This window comes from Dasypus novemcinctus, chromosome 11, assembly GCF_030445035.2.
Source record: "Dasypus novemcinctus isolate mDasNov1 chromosome 11, mDasNov1.1.hap2, whole genome shotgun sequence".
Taxonomy (NCBI): domain Eukaryota; kingdom Metazoa; phylum Chordata; class Mammalia; order Cingulata; family Dasypodidae; genus Dasypus; species Dasypus novemcinctus.
In genome coordinates, this window is record NC_080683.1 from 33,592,518 (window position 1) to 33,613,151 (window position 20,634).

A 20,634-nucleotide genomic window follows, 5' to 3' on the forward strand; every position below is an offset into this window, starting at 1 on the left:
AAAGGCAGCCAAATCAATGGGAGAAAATATCTGGAAAATACATATCCAATAAGGGTTTGATTTCCATTCTATATAGAGATTTCCTAAAACTCAACAATAAAAGAGCAAGCAATCCAATTTAAAAATGGGCAAAAGACTTAGACATTTCTCCAAAAAGGAGATATAAATGGCCAAAAGGCACATGAAAAAAATATTTCATATCACTAGCTATTAAGGAAATGCAAATCAAAGCAATGAGATATCATCTCACACCACACAGAACGGCCATTATTTTAAATAAACAAAACAGAAAACAGTAAGTACTGGAAGGGATGTGGAGAAAAAGGCACAATCCTTCCTTGGTGGGATTGTAAAATGGTGCAGCCTCTCTGGAAGACAGTTTAGCAGTTCCTCAGGAAGCCACATATAAAACTGCCATATGATCCTGCAATTCCTCTACTAGGAATACGTCTAGAAGAACTGAAAACTGTGACACAAATAGACATCCGCACACCAAAGTTTAGAGTGGCATATTCACAATTGCCGAAAGATGGAAACAACCCAAGTGTCTATCGACAAATGAAAGGAAAAACAAAATACGGTAAATACATACAATGGAACACTGTGCTAGAGTAAGAAGAAATAAAATTGGGACACATATGATAACATGCATAATCTTGAAGACATCATGCTAAGTGAAATAAGCCTGATGTAAAAGAACAAATATTTGATGGTCTCACTAATATGAACTAAATATAAGAATTAAACCTAGAGTATAGGTTACTAGGAGAAAAGAAGAAGGCTATGAAAGAGCACTGATGCTTAATGTATGTAGAAGTTTAAATTAACTTGACTGTAAATGTGCAGAAATGGATGGAGTAACACATTATAGGGAATAGCAGCTGATTTATGAATGGGATTGTGGCTGAGGATTAGGCTAGACATGTAAATGTCTATTGAAAGAAACCTAGATAATAACTAGGGACTGAGTAACACAGTGAACTCAGAGGTGGATAAGAATTGTGATTAATAGTACAAATGCAAGAACATCCTTCTGTGAACTAGAACAAATGTATGTCACTATTGCAGGGTGGTGAGAATGTAGAGAAGCATGGGAAAAATGCAATTAATGTAACCCACAGAGTATAGTTGACAAAAATACTGTAATATTCTTGCTTCAATGCAGAAGATGTATTGTAATAATGGGACGTATGGAAAAAATATGCCAAATGCATGCTATGAACCATAATTTTTGGTAATAGTCTGGTGATATTATCGCATAATCTGTAACAAATGTTCCACAATAGTGTGGTGTATTGGTGAAGGGTTGTTGTAGGGGATTCTACACATGTGCATGATTGTTTTTTTAAGTTCACAACTTCTGTAATAAAAATATATTTTAAAAAAAGGTTTAGGATGTTAAATATAATCATGGTTACCATAAAGAAAATATTAAAAATTTTAACAAAAAAGGGAATGAGAACTGATTTAAGTGGCTCATTATAAAGCCTTTCAAAGGGAGGAGATTATGGGAAAATTATCAACGGGGTAGACAGATAAAGCTTAGCTTTTACTAAAACAACTGAGAGTAGTCTAGTCTACCTTGGCAACCTGCTCTGGGGAACAGCAGATCAGGACACTGCTTCACAACTAATAGGAGAATCGGGGACAGAGAGGAAAAAGCCAAAACAGCAAACTGTGAGTTACTGATCCTCCCAGCTGCCAGGATGGGCTCCTCACTCCCATCCCTGAGATATCAGGTGAAGGAAGAACTCCTAACTAAGAGGAGAACAGACTTCTTCCTCCCTGCCAGCACCTCAAGATATATACAGAGTGTTTGTATGGGGGGTGCTCCGGGTCATATAGGTGGGTGCTAGAAAGAAAAGGAAGCCAGAGAAAAATCTTCAGTTTCTCCTGCCTGTTCCTGGAAGAGGTGCTTAACTGTGCCTCAGGACAAAGCCTAAATGAAGTCGCAGGCTTCCTCCTCCGAAAGGAGTGTGGCAGCAACCTCCCGGTGAGGAGGAGGGTTCTGAGAGGGTGGAAGGTGGTCTCTTCAGTTATTTTAGCCAGCTGAACCCATCTTGGGTGTTGAAGGGACCCTGACGTGACAGGGATAGGGAGGGGGATCTCCTCAGGCAGGTTGCCATGCCTAGCAGCCTAGGTAAAGAGAATTTACATCAGAGAGGAGGCAGATAACAGGGAGGAAATAGGGGCTGATAGGTTTCTGAAAAGCCCTTCTAACCTAAGAATGTACATTAGCTCAGTGGAAGAGCTCCAGTTAGCATATATAAGGTCTCTGGTTTGATCCCCATTTCCTCTTTGAGAAGTGATACATGCTAATCAAGCATCCAGGGAGACTTTATGACAGGGAACATACTGATATCCTATTTGTATTAGATTTTTTAGGAACTCTAATGAAAAAAAAGTTTCCTTTTTTCCTTTTCTTATTTCATTCACCAAAAGCTGGCTTGAAACCTGCAGAGGACAGGCTGCAGGGTAATTGATTGTTGAATAGCAGCAGCCTGAGAATATCACTAGCAGTCTAAGAGATAAGGATATTTTTCTATGCTTAACTTGGCTTTTTGAACCTTTTCCTACCTTCTTCCTATTTTTCTGAAACAGAAAAAAAAACAAAAACCCAAATAGATGCTGTCTGATTTCTTGTTGTTGTATACCCCCTTCCTTTATTTCTGATTGTCTGTTAGTTATTTCTCTCTTTCTTTTATTTCACAATTTTCTATATCTTTTCCTTCCTTTATCTTTATATTTTCTATTTTCTGTTGTTGTTCTTTCATTCCACCTCTTTGGGCTTGGTCTTCAATTTTTCTTGTACTCATTCCTTTCTCTCTCCTGCATTTTGTGTTTTATTTACTCTTATTTTACTTTTTTTTCTTTCCTTCTCTCTTCTACTTCTTCTTTTCCTCCCTTCTCATCATACTGGACTTTTAATTCATTCTATATTTTCTCTACTCTGTTTCATGTCTCATTGTTCCTTTTACACTTTTCTAATCTTATTCTTCTGTGCTTCTTACTTGGGTTAATTATCCAGTTGCCTATGTCTTGTACAGTACCTCTCTTACCTTTTACTATTATCACTGTTATTACTCATTTTCTCTTCCTATCTCTTCTTATTTCTTTGCTACTAACATTAGTTTCAAGGGAACGTAGACAGTGGTAAGGAAATACAATAAGAGGAGCAAAGCATCAAAGTGAAACTTTACCACACTCAAAAACAACAAAGTAAAACCATAGAGCAGAGAGAGAAGCCAATCAACTGAATAAACAGACTAAGATAAACAGATGAATAGATACCAACAAAAAATACAAGCCATACTAAGAAACAGGAAAACATGTCCCAGTCCAGTGAACAAACTAAAAATCAAGAGCAGATGTAGAACATGGGACAATTAATCAGAGCTGTCCAAACAAATATCATGAATCAACTTAATGAAGTGAAGGAAGAGATTAAGGATATTAAGAAGATACCAGGAGAACATACTTAAAATTTTAAACATACATAAAAAGATAACAGATATGATGTGATGAATGGCACAATCCAAGAAATCAAAAATACAACGGAAGCACACAACAGCAGATTTGAACAAAGGAAAGAGTTGGCAATATGGAAGAGAATACATCTGAAATCAAACAGATGGTAGAATAGATAGATACAGAGATTTAAAAAAAAATCCAGCAGGGATTCAGGGACTTGAATGACAACATGAAATGCACAAGCATATGCATTATAGACATCCCAGAGGGAGAAGAGAAGGGAAAGGGAACAACAGGAGTGTTGGAGGAAATAAGTTGAAGACAACAGAAACCCTATTGAAGGAGATGGATGCACATATCCAAGAAGCACAGTGCACCTCAAACAGTATAAATCCCAATAGGCCTACTCCAAGACATATGCTTGTCAAATTTTCCAGTGCTCAAGACAAAGAGATAATGCTGAAAGCAGCAAGAGAAAAGAGAAACATCACATATAAGGGATGCTCAATAAGATTAAATGCTGATTTCTCATCTGATACAATGCAGGCAAGAAAGCAGTGGTATGACATAGTTAACGTGCTAAAAGAAAAACTTTCAGCCATGAATTCTTTATCCAGCAAAACTGGCATTCAAAAATGAGGGAGAGTTCAAAATATTCTGACAAATAGAATTTAAGAGAGTATGTTAATAAGAAACCTGTGCTTTAAGAAATACTAAACAGAGTTTGTCAGGTTGAAAGGAAAAAATAGGAAAGAGAGAGTTGGAGGAGAGTGTGAGACCGACTAAAAAGACAAAAAAGTAATAAAATAAAGGACATACATAAACCCAAATGAAATATGGCTACTCTAAGTAATTCCATGACAATAATACATTGGATGCTAATGGGCTAAACTCACCAGTCAAGAGACACAGATTAGCAGAATGGATAAGGACATATGACTCATCTTTATTCTTTCTACAGGAAACCCAACTTAGACCCAAGGATTCAAGGAAGCTGAAAGTGAATGGTTGGACAATGTTATAAGCAAATAATAACCAAAAAAGGGCAGGAATAGCTAAACTAATATTGGACAAAATAAACTTTACATACAAAAATATTGTAAGAGACAAAGACAGACACTATATATTAATAAAATGGGTAATCTCCAGAAGAAAGAACAATCATAAACAGTTATGTACCTAACCAGGGCACCTCAAAATACATGAAGTAAACACTGCAAAAACCAAGTAGAGAAATAGATGCTTCTACAGTTATACTGGGGGACTTTAATATACCATTATCACCATTAAACAGAACATCTCGACAGAGAATCAATAAAGCAACAAAGACTTTGAATGATACATTAGTGGAGCTAGACCTAATAGACATGTACAGGATACTACACCTAAATACAGTGGGATATACATTCTTCTCAAGTGCACATGGACCATTCTACACGCTAGGCCACAGAACAACTCTCAAGGAATTCAAAAAGATTGAAACCATATAAAGTAATTTCTCTATCCACAATGGAATGAAGCTGGAAATCAATAAGGGTCAGAGAACCAGAAAAGGCACAAAGATATGGAAGTTAAACAACACGCTGTCAGACAAACGGTGAGTCAAGGAGGAAATCACAAAAGAAACCAGTAACTACCTTGAAACAAATGAAAATGACAACAAACATATCAAAACCTATAGGCCACACAAAAGCAGTCCTGAGAGGGAAATTCATAGCCATAAGAGCATATATCAAAAAAGAAGAGCTAAAATCAAAGACCTAACTGCACACCTGGAAGAATCAGAAAAAGAACAACAAGCTAACCCTAAAGGAAGTAGAAAGAAGGAAATAACAAAGATTAGAGCAGAACTAAATGAAATAAAAAAGAGGAATGCAATAGAAAAATTAACAATACCAAAAGTTGGTTCTTTGAGAAAATCAATAGAATTGACAAGCCCCTAGCTAGGCTAACAAAAAAAAAAAAATAGCGAGAAGATGCATATACACAAGAAAGGAGGTAGGGGATATCACCACTGACCAACAGAAATAAAGAGTATCATAAGATGGTACTTTGAAAAATTAATGCCAACAAGATGGATAATTTAGAGGAAACAGACAAATTCCTAAAAACACACAAGCAGCCTACAGTGACAAAAGAAGAAATTGATGAGCTAAGCAGACAAATCACAAGTAGTGAGATAGAATCAGTCATCCAAAATCTCCCAACTAAAAAGAGCCCAGGACCAGACGGCTTTACAGATGAATTCTACCAAACATTCTGGAATGAGATAACACCAATCCTGCTTAAACTCTTCCAAGAAATAGAAGTGGAAGGAACATTGCCTAACTCATTCTATGATGCTAATATAACCCTAATACCAAAGCCAAAGACACCACAAGAAAGGAAAACTATAGACCAATCTTCCTAATGAACTCAGATGCTAGAATTGTCAACAAAACACTTGCTACTCATATTAAGCAACACATCAAATGATTATACAACATGACCAGATGGGCTTCATCCCTGGTATGCAAGCATGTTTCAATACAGGAAAATCAATCAATATTACAAACCACATAAAGAGATTGAAAGAAAAAAAATCACGTAATCATTCCTAAAGATGCAGAAAAAACATGCAAAAAATTCATCACTATTTCCTGATTAAAACACTGCAAAAGATAGGGATAGAAGGAAACTTCCTCAACATGGTAAAGGGTATATATGAAAAACCCACAGAAATATTACATACGATGATGAAATACTAAAAGCTTTCCCTCTAAGATTGGGAATTAGACAAGGATGCCACTATCACCACTCCCATTTAACATTGCATTAGAAGTACTTATTCCAGCTGTTAGGCAAGAAAAAGACATAAAAGGCATCCAAATCAAAAGGAAGAAGTAAAAATTTTACCATTTGCAGATGATTCAATCCTATACATAGAAAGCCTGAGAAATCTACAACAGAAATTCTAGAGCTTATAAATGAGTTCGGTAAAGTCACATGTTTTAAGATCAAGGTACAAAATTCAGTAGCATTTCTGTACACCAATAATGAGTAATCTAAGGAGGATATCAGGGGGAAAAATAACATTTACAATAGCAACTAAAATAATCAAATACCTGGGAATAAATTTAACTGAAGATGTGAACAACATATATGCAGAAAACTACACAACACTTAAATCAAAGAAGATTTAAATAAATGGAAGAATATTCCCTATTCATGGATAGGAAGATTAAACATCATTAAGATGTCTATCCTACCCAAACTGATATACAGATTTAATGCAATCCCAATAAAAATCAACATAGCATAATTTTTACTGAATTGCAAAAACTGACTATGAAATTTATTCGGAAAGGTAAGGGGTCCTGAATAGCCAAAGGCCTATTGAAAAAGAAAAATGAAATCAGAAGAATCATACTACTTGACTTGAAAACACACTACAAACCTACAGTGGTCAAAACTGCATGGTATTGGCACAAGGATAGACATACTACCAATGGAACCAAATCAAGAGTCTGATACAGATCCTCACATATACAGTTACCTGATATTCAACAAGGCCACCAAACCCACTCATCTGGGAGAGAATGTCCTCTTCAACAAATGGTGCTTAGAGAACTGGGTATCCATATTCAAAAGAATGAGAGAGGAACACCATCTCACACCTTATATAAAAATCAACTAACTATGGGTGAAAAATCTAAATATAAGAGCCAAGACCATAAAGACCTTGGAAGATAATGTAGGGAAACATTTATAGGACCTAGTAATAGGAAATGATTTCATGAACTTCACACCCAAAGCACTAGCAGTGAAAGAAAAAATAGATAATTTGGATCTGCCCACAATTAAAAACTTTTGCACCTCAAAGGAGTTTGTCAAGAAAGTGAAACGTTGGTGCATTCAATGGGAGAAAATATTTGGTAAAGGGGCCCGATATCCTGCATACATAAAGAAATCCTACACCTCAAAAATAAAAAAAACAAAAACCCATTTAAAAAATTGGCAAGTGATTTGAATAGACACTTCTCCAAAGAAGAAATACAAAGAGCTAAAAAGTATATGAAAAGATGCTCAACACCACTAGCTTTTAGGGAAAAGCAAATCAAAACTACAATAAGATATCACCTTACACCCATTAGACTGACAGCTATTAAAAAAAAAACAAAGAAAACAGAGAACTACGAGTGTTGGAGAGAATGAAAAGGAATGGGAACCCTCATCTGCTGGTGGTACTGTAGAATGGTGCAGACATTGTGGAGGACAGTTTGGCAGTTCCTCAAAAAACTAACTATACATCTGCCATATGATCCAGCAATTCCACTGCTGGGTATATACCCAGAAGAAGTGAAAGCAAGGACATGAACAGATATATGCATATCAATGTTCACAGTGGCATTATTCACTATTGCCAAAAGTTGGAATCAACCTAAATGCCTATCAACTGATGAATGAATAAGCAAACTGTGGTATATACATACAGTGGAATATAACTCACTGTAAGAAGGAATACAGTACTAACACACAGGATAACATGGATGAATCTTGAGGACCATATGTGGAGTGAAGCAAGCCAGGCATTGAAGGACAACTATTACATGGCCTCATTGATATAAATTAAACAAACTTAGCATACTCATAGAGCTAGAGTCTGGAAGATAGGTTTAAAGGAAATAGAACGGGAGAAAAAGGTTGTGAGCCAACGCCTATATAGCTGACATCTATGACAAGATGGAAGTGTGTAGTGTTCAGTGAAGGGATATGACAGTGGTATAGCAATAATATTAGGTTGGATAATGCAGGTTTGACAGGGGTGTTAGATGGAGAGGGTGGGTTGGATGCTCCATGGAACTGGGGGGAGGGTTAGGGTAGGGTGCAGGTGAACACTGGGGATTGGCAGGTATGTGGTTGAAATTACAATGTTGGGAATGTTTATTTGGCAATATGACAAGGAAAGGTTACTGGTTTAGGGTGTTGGAAGGGGGGCATTCAGGCCAGGGTGCACCTCAGTCAGGCTTCTAGGGAGTGTGTGAGTGATCATTTTGGCATACTGCGTTGCATTAGTGGGTAAAGACCCATTTAATAAGCAGGAAGGTGTTGGACTCCCATCTTAGGGAGGCTCACTATGTTGTCAAACAGAGTGATGGGAGTCATTTGAGAGCTTCAGCAGTGCCTAACAGGAGAGGACAGTCCAGTGTGTCAAGCCCTCAGTGAAGATGCAAGTAACTATGTATCTTGTCCCTCAACGAGTGAAGCCTGGTGTTCACCATGGGCCTGATGGCAAGAGGGAGGGAGGGATAAAACAGATGGAACAGGGGCATTTTGGGGGTGATGGAAGTGTTCTGCATCATCTTGCAACAATGGATAAAGGCCACATGACTTTATAAAAGTATATGGTCCAAATATGAACCATAATATGAACCATTGACAATGGTTAGTACCTATGTTTCAATATTTGTGCATCAATTTTAACAAATGTACCATCCACACATAAACGTTATTGATGGGGGGAAGGGGAGGATGTTGGGTATATAGGAATCCCCAGTATTCTGTACATGATTGTACTATGACCTAAAACTTCTCTGAAGAAAAAATGAATGGGAAAAAAAAAAGACACTGGGGGAATAAATGGAAGAATATGTCACTATACATAGAGGACAACAGGCTTACAGTGATGAAAAGCAAAATGTCAAAAAAAAAGTTTTTTCCTTTAAATATTTTTCATTATTTTTAATATTCCAATTTTTAAAAATTATTTTATTTTTACTTATTATTAATTTTTTCTGTATTTTACTTCTCATGTATAAAAATAACATTATTGTTTCATTTTCTTATTAATTGTATGTGGTTATTTTATTTGCTTCATTTTTTAAGAGGTTCTGGACCACAGAAGGGTTAAAACTGTGGCAGGGGAGGATCATTGGTGTGAGTTGTCAGTGAGGGGGGACACATGGGAGGAAGTTCACCTTGGTATATATATGAGGCATATAAATGTGTTCAGATGTTCATGGGGCATTGTCACAATGGGTGGAGTTTCACACAATAACCAAAGGAATATCAAATTCCCATCCAGGGGAGCTCTGCCACATTCTGTAATGGAATAACAACAATGCCCCAAGTACAGGGACAATGATCTGTGTAAGAGAATGGTCAATTGAAGGACTCTTGATATTGATAACTATGCTTAAAGTCTTTGCTCATGAAATGAAACTAAACCTAGTTCTGTACGGTGCCTAAGAATTACCTACTGCTCAAAAGTGGCCTCTCTCTAAGCTAAACTCAGCATATAAAAGTAATAACTCCTCCCATCATAGGACATGACTGCTGGGGTAAGCCTCCCTGGCACAGAGATTGCTACCAAGTACCAACAAGCAATGCATCTGGGGGAAAAAAAAAATAGAACTTGACCAAAAGTGGGGAAAGCTAAAGGCAAATGAGTTTGTATGGCTAAGAGACTTCAAAGTGAGTCTGGAGACGATTCCAAAGGTAGCACTTATGCACATCTCAACAGGATCTCATTGACAGCCAAAGAAGATACTACTCCAAATAGCAAAGCTTCTCAGGGATATGAAGACATCCATACACTGTAGTCAGGGTAAATAGCTCAGGAATTTGGCCCCTTGACAACAAGCCCTAATCTGGTATTTATGCTCCCCAGTGTGAGAGTTAGACTCAGCAGTGGTTTCCCTATGCCTGACTCTTTTGTACTTCTATTTGAACCTATAATTAGTACTAGAATTGGTACGTGTACATCCAAGAGACCTAAATCTTTGGCTGTCCATGTGCTAACTGAGCCCTGAATCTCCACAGAGTTGCAAAACCTACTTTCCAGTTTAGTGGACTCATCCAGGACAACAGGAAGGAGATGATAGACAAACAATATACCAAGGAACCAAGAGTGTCTACAACTGCAACATCCATTGGATATATGGGATCAAAGCCCTTCTCAATTAATGGTGAAAGGGGCATCACCATCCCAGAGTCCTCAGGTTTGGGAAATGAACAATAGACTAAAATAAACTTACTAGTATTCTACTATAGACGTACTATGATTCTAGCAATGGAAGAAATACCACTGCTGTGGAGGCAGTGACCCATGGATATTCTGGACTTAGGGAGAGGAAAAAACAGGTGTAAAAGGGGGACTTGGGAATCATCCTGAATGACAGTATAATGACAGATACAGGCCATTATATATCTGGCCATAACCTATAGAGTTAAATAGCAGAGAGTGTAAAATACAATGCAAACTATAATCCATACTTAGTGGCAATGATCCAAAATGTGTCTATCAATTGCAATGAATGTACCACACTAATGAAAGATGTTGCTAATGTGGGAAAATGTGGGAGGTGTGGGGAGTGAGGCATAGGGGAATCCCTTATATATTCTCTGTAACATTTATGCAATTGAAGTATCTTTTAAGAACTTTTTTAAAGTGAAAAAAAATAAAAATAAAAATAAAAATAAAGGAAGGCAGTAATGGAAAAAAGAGGGGACAAATAAAAGAAAATGTATAACACAAAAAAAGAAGTAGAAAAATGGCAGTTTTCCCTTATCAATAATTAACAAATAAAAATGGAATAAATTCTGCAATCAAAAAGTAGGTTGTCAGAATGGATAAACAAGTATGACTAAATACATGCTGTTTGCAAGAGACTTATTTTAGTTCCAAAGACACAAACAGGTTGAAAGTTAAATAAGGAATCAAGTATTCCATGAAAATAGTAATCAAAAGGGGTTGGATGGCTATACTAATTCCAGGCAAAATAAACTTTAAGTAAAAAAAACTATTACAAGTGACAAAAGACATTATATATCAATAAAAGGGTCAATTCAATAAGAAAGTTTAACAATTATTAACATATATTTACCTAACAACAGGGCCCCAAAATATTTGAAGCAAACATTGACAGATCTGAAGGGAGAAATACACAATTCAACAATAATAGATGGAGATTTCAATACAATATTTTCAATACTGAATACAACATCTACACAGAAGATCAACCAAAAAATAGAGAACCTGAATTACAACACAAACCAAATAGGACTAACAGACATATATAGAATACTCCACCCAGCAACAGTAGAGTACACATTCTTTTCAAGTTCACATGGATTATTATCCAGGATAGACCATATTTTAGGGTACAAGTGAAATATTAATAAATTTTAAAATATTGCAATCATAGAAGTAACTTTTCTGGCCATAGTGGAATGAAGCTAAGAATGAATAACAGAAGGATAACTGTAAAATTTACAAATATATGGAAATTAAACCACATAGTCTTAAACAACAAGTAGGTTTAAAATTATAAGTGAAGGGAAGCGGACTTGGCCCAGTGGTTAGGGTGTCTGTCTACCACATGGGAGGTCCGTGGTTCAAACCCCGGGCCTCCTTGACCCATGTGGAGCTGGCCCATGCACAGTGCTGATGCGCGCAAGGAGTGCCATGCCACACAGGGGCGTCCCCTGCGTAGGGGAGCCCCACCCCCGTAAGAAGAGCCGCCCAGTGTGAAAGAAAGTGCAGCCTGCCCAGGAATGGTGCTGCACACACGGAGAGCTGACACAGCAAGATGATGCAACAAAGAAAAAAGAAACACAGATTCCCGTGCCGCAGACAACAGCAGAAGCGAACAAAGAAGAAGACACAAAAAATAGACACAGAGAACAGACAACTGGGGCAGGGAGCAGGGTGGAAGGAGAGAGATAAATAAATAAATAAATCTTTTTAAAAAATTATAAGTAAAATTAGAAAATTCCTATAGACAAATGAAAATGAAGACACATTTTACCAAAAGTTATGGGAGGCAGTGAAGGGAGTGCTAGGATAGAATTTTATAGATATGAATGCCTACATTAAAAAAGAAAGATCTCTAACTAATGACTTCATATCTTGAAAAATAGAAAAAGAAGAGCAAAGTAAATCCAAAGTTAGTAGAAGAAAGGAAATATTATATTAGAGATGAGATAAGTGAAACAGAGAACAGAAAAGCAATTGAGAGAATAAATAAAATACTGTTTCTTAAAAAAAGCAATAAAATCCATAAACGTTTAGCCAGACTTTCAAAGAAAAAAATTCAAATAACTAAAGTCAGAAATGAAAATGTGATGTGACTGATCTTACAGAAGTAAAACGAAGCATATAAGAATACTATGAACAACTGTACACTAACAAATTAGAAAACCTAGACAAAATGGAAAAGTTCATAGAAATACACAAAGTACTGAAAGTGACTCAAGAAGAAAGATAAAACCTGAACAAATATATAACAAGCATATAGAGAGAATAAATTATGAAAACCTTTCAACCCAAGAAAAGTCCAGGACTAGATGTTTTCACTAGAGAATTTACCAAACATTTAAAGAAATAATACTTACTCTTCTCAACTCTTCCAAAAAAATAAAGAGGAGAGAATACTTATTCTATGAGTCTAGCATTTTCCTGATTACAAAGCCTGATAAAGAAAACACAAGAAAAGAAAATTACGGATGAATTTCATTTGTGAGTATCGATGCAAAAATCCATAACAAAATAATAGCAAACAAAATCCAACAGCATATCAAAATGATTATTCACTCTGTCCATGTGGGATTTCTCCCAGAAATTTCAGGGTGGTTCAACATACAAAAAAAAAAAAAAGAAAGAAAAGAAAAGAAAGAAAAAACAATGCAATACACAACCTAATTTGATCAAAGGAAATAAAAACACATGACTATCTCAGATGCAGAAAAAGCATGTGACAACATCCAGCACCATTTCCCCACAAAAACACCCAGAAACTTAGAAATAGAGAGGAATTATCTCAGTATTAGTAGGGCAATTTATAAAATACCCACAGCTAACATTTTATTCAATGGTGAAAGACTTAAAGCCTTTCCCTTAAGATTAGGAACAAAACAAGGAGGCCTACTTTCGCCAGTGCTATTAATATTGTACTAGAATTTCAGTCAGAGCAGTTAGGAAGAGCAATTGTCAAGAAAAAGAAATAAAAGGTATGCAAGCCTCTCCTGTTACTTTTAATGAATCTGTATTTGGTGCAGGGGTTTATTGTATACCCAGGGGAACTGAATCTCTGGATTGACCATAAATAGCCAGGCCCTGAGCCTCAACAGACTTGAAACTCCTACACTCTGGTTTATTGGACTTAACCCGCTCAGCTTCAACAGATTTGCAACTCCTACACTCTGGTTTATTGGACTTACCCCGCTCAGCTAACATGGAAGTGAGGAAGGTCAACCACCACACCAGGGAGCCAAGAGTGCCTACAACTGAAAGCAGGAGAATTGCATGCAGCATCCATGTGGAATCTAAGCCCCTCTTGATACAGATGTGGAGTGGACACAACCATTCTAAGGTCCACAGGATGGAGGAATAGAATATGGATTAGAGTGAACTTATTGATATTCTATTCATGAACCATTGTGATTAGTAATCGAAGAAAATGTGCCGTTGGTGTGGAGAAAGTGACCATGGTGGTTGCCGGGGGTAGGGAGTGGGAGGAAGAGATGTGATGTGGGGGTATTTTTTGGGGTTGGAGTTGTCCTGGGTGGTGCTGCAAGGACAGTTACAGGACATTGTATGTCCTCCCATGGCCCACTGGGTGGACTGTGGGAGAGTGTGGGCTATGGTGGGGACCATTGACCATGAGGTGCAGCAGTGCTCAGAGATGTATTCACCAAATGCAATGAATGACTCATGATGATGGAGGAGGTTGTTGTTATGGGGGGAGGAGTGGGGTAAAGGGGATGGGGGGTATATGGGGACCTTATATTTTTTTAATGTAACATTAAAAAATAAAAATAGACAAAAAATAAAAAATAAAGTGTATAAAAATCCATAAACTAAAATATAAACTATAACGCAAAGCATAACACAACAAAAAATTTAGAAATTTGTAGTCTAAAATATAAATAATAATGTAAACCAAAAATAAAAAATACAGAATTACCATATGACCCAGCAATTCCAATTTGAGGTATATAACCAAAGAAAGCAAAAACAGGATCTCAAACAGATACTTATATACCAATGCTTATAATAGCATTATTCACATTAGTTCAATGGTAGAAACAACCTAGTGTCCATCAACAAACAAATGCATTAAAAAAATGTGACACATACATACAATGGAATTTTTTTTTAAGATTTTATTTTATTTATTTCTCTCCCCTTCCCCAATTCCCCCCCCCCCCCCCGCCCCACCCCATTGTCTGCTCTCTGTGTCCGTTCGCTGTGTGCTCTTCTGCATCTGCCTGTATTATCCGGCAGTACTGGACAACTGCATCTCTTTTTTGTTGCATCATCTTGCTGCATCAGCTCTCCGTGTGTGGGGTACCACTCCTGGGTGGGCTGTGGTTTTATTCGCGTGGGGCGGCTCTCCTTGCAAGACACACTCCTTGCATGTGGGGCACCCCTACATGGGAATGCCCCTGCGTGGCCAGCTTACCACATGGGTCAAGAGGCCCTGGTGATCAAACCCTTCACCCTCCGTATAGTAGACGGATGCTCTATCAGTTGAGCCACATCCACTTCCTCACAATGGAATATTATTCAGCCATAAGAAAGGTCATTCTGAGACATGCCGAAACATGGAAGAAACTTAAAAACATTATGGTGAGTGAAATAAGCAAAACACATAGTAAGAATATTCTATGTTGTCACTTATAAGGGATGCCTTTATAATATTCACAGAAAGCAGACTACAGGTTGCCAGGTAATGAGGGTAGGGAGTAAAGAGGAATGTATCTTTGATGGATACAGTGTGCAAATAAAATTAATTTCTAAAAAAATTAAAAATTCTCACAATTACTACAAATTTACTTTCTATGACACACACAGTTACAATAGAGTCTTAAAGTATTAGAAAATAAAGACACATGAAAGTCTGTTCTTTGAACTCATGCATGTATTATATATTTCAAGATGGTTATTTTGGCATGAATCCACATCTGCATATCTGGATCTTTATTTTGATTCTTTGGCTATTATGGCTGTGCCAAAGTGCACCAAGTTCTTGCCTCCACTTGTATTTTCTAGGAACAATGTTCCAAGAAATACCTCAAAAATTCCAAGTTACGCAGATCACTAAAAAGAAAACTAGCTTTTCATCTGGCACTTTAAAATGAACAATCCTGGCCTATTCCAGGGCAGGTCTGGATCCAATTTAGGATATACAAGAAAACATTCCATAAGCAAAGAAAGTTTGAAAGAAGTATTAGTTACTGTAAGGTCATAAAACATATATGAACTACATTTCTCTTAATTTGAAGTTTTATTTCAGTGAACTGTGTTTTAAAGAACACACTGTTTTACTTTTTTTAAAAAATAGCTTTATTTTTAATAGCAAAGTATACCCCCCCTCCCCAGATAGTTTCCTTGTCTGTTTGCTCATTGTTTTTGCTTATTGTTTTTGCTCATTGTCAGTTTGTTTTCCCTTTAGTAGGCACCAGAACCGAACCTGAGCCATCCCAGGTGGGAGGTGGGTACTTAGCTGCTTGAACCACATCCATTCCCCTGCTTTCCTTTTAAGTGGCTAAATGTTATAAGGCCCTTTCTATTATAACTCTAAACAGGTCAGTAATTTTAACGGGAAACAGGTTGGTAATTTTAACAATAGAACTAAATGCTTATTTAGCTCGACAAATGTCCTTATACCTATGTGCTTAATAAAATCTTATTAAAGGATATGTTTATTAACAACTAGAAAACTCATATTAATCTTGTGCTTTGCAATTTAAAATGCTTAGATGTATATCAATTCATTTATTCCTCACAAATATGAACTCGTTCTAGGAAAGTTTTCTGTTATATGACCTCTTAGATCAAATGCTTACCTTAGGAGATTTTTAATTCCCATGTATCAGTAATGCACTTAAATATAGAATGAGGTTCACCATATGATAAGCATCATATCTAAACATAAAAACTGTAGCAATATTTATTGAGATCTTTTTGAGTGACATTGTGCTACTACATGTAGTCTCATTTAATTTTCTTAAAAATCCTATGAGTAGGTATTAATATCCTTATTTAATTTATCAGGAAGCCAAAGGTCAAATAGCTTATAGTCCCCAAAGTCAAAGTTATGAAATGTCAAAGAAGAAATTCAGCCCCAAATCTTTTTTATACTAAGCGCCAAACTGTTTATCATTTCACCCTGCTGCCTCTAATTTTAGAGCATAAACCAATCCCCATTTTGAAAAACATGCTTTCAAATCAAATGAAACAGGAGAAAAGTGCCATGAACAGCTTGAGAACAAAATCATACATAACTTGAGAACAACCTCATAAATTCACCAAACAAGTTTGCATCTGTTGTACTAATGTACCACCTGTGTTATAATAGTATATTTTCCTAATTTATTCTTGCTGTTGCATTATTTTTCTCAGAATAAATCCAAGGTATATTTCCTTTACTTAGCAAATGTTTTCTGATAACACTGATTGGTAATAACAATCAAAATATCTAACTGCTGCCAACATATTAGAATGTTTGGCCCCTGTTTATAAGTAGTAATTTATTCCACTTGGAAAAGACACATTTAAGAAAACTCTGAAAAGGAGAAACAGTGGATTACATGCAGTGGACGCTCAACGAATAGAAGTAGGTGTTGAATGCATGATGATTAGCACTAAAATGGGACACTTCAGGTAGGTCAGTGGGAAATTTCAGCATTACTGGAATCTCACTGCACAGGATCAGCTTCTCTGGACACAGATTCTGAAATCTGAGGCAGAAGATAAAGACAGAAGTTTTCTGAGGGGTACTCCCAGAAGCAGCACCCATGAGGTAGTGAAGAAAGCGTGTCTGGGCTGAGAGAAAAGTTGAACTGCAATGCGGTTGCAGCAGAAGCCTCAGCCACTCCCACAGGGGGCGCTGAAACTGGAACAGGGCTTCAGAGTCTTCCACAATGAGGCCAGGGCCCAGCCTTTGGACCACTTACTGTCATTGGGCTCAGCTGTGATCTGTCAGCAGCCGAAAGTCCCTGCTGCTGGAGAGATGAGTGTTTGGGTCCCGAAAGGGGATGTCTGGACAACATACCATAGCATCTTCTAGATATAGCCAACTCATCTTACGAAAGATAAGAAGTGTTCTCTTCATCACTTTACACAAAACTATAGTTACTATTTTAAAGACTCAACTATGTGTTTTAAAACATACATAAGTTATTGTTTTATTTAATCCTCAAAACAACTTCAAGTGGTATATCCTAAATTCTATTTTACAAATGAGGTAAGTGAGATTCAGAAAAGTTAAATAACTTATCATTGATAAGACAAAGAGCAAAATTTTCTCCAGCCAAAGCAGGCTGTCTCCTTCTAAACTTGTGTCTGCTATAAAGATAATGGTTTATGGAAGGTCAATTCTCTATTGCCAATTAAAGTATATTGTTAAAATGTGGTGAATTCCAAGTCTATCTTTTTTAAATTTCCAATCTTCAGCTATAATACTTGCTCCTGCTGTAGTCCCTAATGATTATGCAGAACTCATGATTTAGGTTAATTTCTTGGTACTTTTCAATTAAAAGGAAAAAGATTAGATTTAAATCTCTTTCCAAAAATAATTCTCATTTACAACTGAAATAAATCCCGAAGGAAAAGCATATCAACACATATTTTCTGAAATATATTTGTTTCCTTTCATTGAAGTTAGAAGGACAATATTTTACAGATCTAATGTTTAATTCAAAACAACAGAAATGTCAGCAGCAGGCATGACTTTGATTTCTTCTACAGAGAAAGTGTAGACATAAAAAATTCATTACTATAAATTACAAGAAGATAACCAAGAAAAAATATTTTTTATTTTGTAATGGAAAACAACAGAAATTCACAGAGAACTTAGATGTAACAATTTCAAAGGTATAATCATTTTTCACCACCAAGAAAATTGCTAGGGAGAGACATTAATTCTGAAGATTTTCAAATTAATTGAACATAAGATTACATTTCGAGATGAACATATTGACCACTTGGATCAGAATTTTCCCCCTCTACCTGAAAAACGTACAAAGCAACATGGAAAAATCAAAGGAGAATGCACACAAACTTCATTCTCAATGAAATTAAAAGAAAGACAAGCCCACCAAATCCAATGTATACTTAGGACTCCCAAAAGATCTGAGAACTGGAAAAAGTCATGCAGATAACACCATGCAGAAAATAAAGGCATATTTCCCAAAGTGTCAGCTTTATCCTGAAAATAAAGCACTACACTTATCCCTTGTCTAGTACAACTTCAGGGGGACCTGCTGTGAGCCAGGCTAAGATCAAATAGCTGAGCTCAAGCAGGGTCAAAACCTTGGAGATTGGTGGATAAACCAGCAGCACATCTCAGAATATACTAGCAATTAGTTACTTGTTTAAAGCAAAGGGCATACTTTGTGACACCTAGATCATGTGCCTGGATTGCAGCAGTGTGGGAAACATGGATGATGACAGAGACCTTTTAGATATAGTGCAGTTTGAGGGAAATAGATGAGGCAGACCCGCCCAGAGAAAGAGAGAGGCACCATGTCTGAAAACAGAGCATATGTATCTCTGTAGCAACATAAGAGGAACCTTATAATTACAGTACCTAGAAACTACTTTTTTCCCCAGCTACAAGAATATCCTGGAAAAAAAAAAAAGTTCTTCCAAAGAAACTCACTTTCCTACATAAGATATAAAAAGCAGATAACACAGCATCAATAAAATGTGCAGGGAAATTTTGGGATAAAAATATGAAACACCATCCCGACCAAAGATATGCCAGAGTAAGTTACAATCAAATATAAACATTCTACCATGAACTAATATTTATATGGTTAATACATATTATAAACTGTAGCCAGTTCTAAGAAAGACTACAAAAGAAAAAAAGCAAAACTCAGGGAAGAGATATTTCTTCCACTAGGAATGTAGTGGTTTGATTCTGAGTGGCCTTAGTGGAAAACATTCAGGGCAAATCTAGGAGAAAGATAAAAACCTTAACCACATATTTACTAAAACACAGAAACGGAATATCCACAAACTCACGAGAATGGGCACTGGCAATTGAAACTAGAGCCAAGCAGAGACCATGCACAGGAGTCTGTGATGATGATGCCTGCGGTAAAGAAAACAAGCATGGTAGTGGCACGACTCATTCATGCCATCAAATGTCCACTTCCAGGAGATGCTCTATGCTGAAAAAGAAGTGCTCCACACAGTCTGCCACTGAATAGATCCCAAGCACACTGAGAAGTAGAGTTTGCAGCCATGGAAAGGAGGCTGAGGAGGAGAGATGGCAGATCTAGATCTAGAAAGTACCAACAAGATAACCCGTAAAAAATTTTTACAAATAAAAAGTAATATATCCAGACGCATTCGTGTGGAGTTTCCACGTCTAGCCCAGAGAGGTACAAACCGAGAGCGGCTGACAAAAGGTAACCCTAGTGTAGTCCCAGGATCTACCATCTCAAGGTCCCCTCCCTCCTCTACTGGGAGCCGAGAGACCTGACTTACCATGACTTACCCTGAACGCACCATGGGGAACCACTCGACTGAGATGAGGCCCACCGCTTGCTCACCCTACTTTCAGGCCCTGCACACCGTGGCCATCAGTATGGACTCAACTGAATATTCCCTCCCTTACTGCCTCAAATTCCAAGAGTTTGTCTAGTGCATCGGCACCCAAGGCTTCAACATGGAGAAGATCCAGATTCCCCTGAAGGGAGTCCCATGGTATCACCTTCCACATATGGGATGCAAGGAGGAGGAAAAGCTGCAAACCAGTGGAGCTCCTACATGCACCAGATAGGTTAGTGTTCATGGTCAACGCTGGGCAGGCCGAATGGCTGAAGGATCCCTAGGAGAAGTCACAGCGAATGAGCAGAAGGAATGACAAATAAGGTGTGCCCATGCAGGTGCTGGCTAACAGCCAAAACAAGCAGTGGGCGCTGAGCGCCACGAGGTGAAGCTGCCGCCAGTCTGCAAGATGGCGGCCCCCACGCTCACCCACGTGCAGGGCTGCCGCCCTGTGAATGAGCTGGGCCTGCCTCCCGGCTTCGAGAGCCAGGGGGAAACGACCCTCCAAAGGAGGGCGGCTGGGCCAGCAAGAAGAGACCGTGACCCAAGGCTGTTTCCAAGGCTGCTTCCCCCTCCCCCAATAGGAGAAGTTTGCACAATTGAGCATCAGGTGGGGT